Source organism: Austrofundulus limnaeus, unplaced genomic scaffold (assembly GCF_001266775.1).
Source record: "Austrofundulus limnaeus strain Quisiro unplaced genomic scaffold, Austrofundulus_limnaeus-1.0 Scaffold380, whole genome shotgun sequence".
Lineage (NCBI taxonomy): Eukaryota > Metazoa > Chordata > Actinopteri > Cyprinodontiformes > Rivulidae > Austrofundulus > Austrofundulus limnaeus.
The window spans coordinates 66,392-67,909 of record NW_013952782.1 but is presented as its reverse complement, the minus strand read 5'-3'; positions in this window follow the sequence as shown (position 1 = coordinate 67,909).

Sequence of the window (1,518 nt, the reverse complement as noted above, 5' to 3'; positions counted from 1 at the left end):
CACACACACACACACACACACACACACACACAAAATGGTAGACCTAAAGTTATGCCCTTGCTATTAGTGCTTTAGGGGAACTGCTGCTGTAGATAGCTTATTGAACAGTAATAGTTCAGGGTTTATTCAAGATTTCACTTTTTTTCCACAATAATTGTCACCTGCCACCAAAGGAAGAGAAGATAATGTTTTTGCATGTGTTTGTGTTCATTTTACTGAAGCTTTAGTAAAATATCTCACAAAACACCGGACAGATTTGAATGAAACTCTGTGTGGTGGTATATGAGTATCACTGCCATCAAGTACATTGAGTAGTCAACATTGTGCAATGTATTTGCTCAAAACTTAGGCTAGGTAAAAAGGTTTAGTGGTCGGACTGGTCCGCCCACGTTCCTACCCTCACCTACCGTCACAAACTCTGGGTAGTGATCCAAATGAACCAGTGAACTGGTAAGGATGCCTCTCTAGGGAGGTTTTTTTTTTTTTTGGACATGTCCAACTGGGATAAGACCTTGGGGAAGACCCAGGATGCACTGGAGAGACTATGTTTCAGCTGGTCTGGGAATGCAGAGTCCTTCCAGAAGAGCTGGAGGAGGAAATGTCTGGGCCTGTACCTGCTCAAACGCTGCCCAACTCCAGAACTTCAGATGGCCATTAACTGTTCATCCCTGTCTGTCTGTTAGCAAAATATCTCATGAACCACTGGACAGATTTTATTGAAGCAATGACGAACAAATCAATCACTCAGACGTATTCAATTTTGGAGTCAACCCGATTCAAGAAGGCCACCCCAGCTGATCAACACACATACGTCTAACTCAGTTTTACAGCTACACATATATTCCCAAAGCATAGTCTTTGCTTTAAACTTTGCCATTAACTTGTGGCGTCAGCCCCGTTCGTGTGTTAGCAACCTCAACATTTTAACGGCTTCTTTTACAAACCCTTCTGATTTATTATTTGCTTTCCAGGCCCCTCGGGGGACCACAAATTGTTATTGATTAACTGATGAGGCTTTTCCTGTCCTGAATGGGGATGTTTCATCAGTGTGAATGATTGATTCCCCCTCAGTCCACACACACACACACACACACACACGGCACAAGATGAATTTAGATCACTATTTATAACCTCTGGTTCTCTAACCGTGGAGCTATGGTTCTCTGCGTTGATCCGTCTCGCTTCAAAGTTTCTTTTGTCATAATATGGATTTATGTCTTATGAGTCGCTCGGACATGAGTCACAGGTGTTCAGAGACATGGAAAAAAAAAGAAAAAAGGGGAAAAAATGGAAACRAACTACTTCAGGTGACAGAAATGTTCACTTTGGCTTCTAATGGTGCCGCTCTGTGTAGGTGTGCACGCTTACATGCACACAATTGATGCGTAGGGGGTGTGGAGTGGTCAACTGATGAGGCACTGTGGAGGCTGAGAGCTCTGGAGAGTGCTGTGTGGGTTGGAAGCCTCCTCTCCTCACTGTGAAACACACACACACACACACACACACACACACACACAC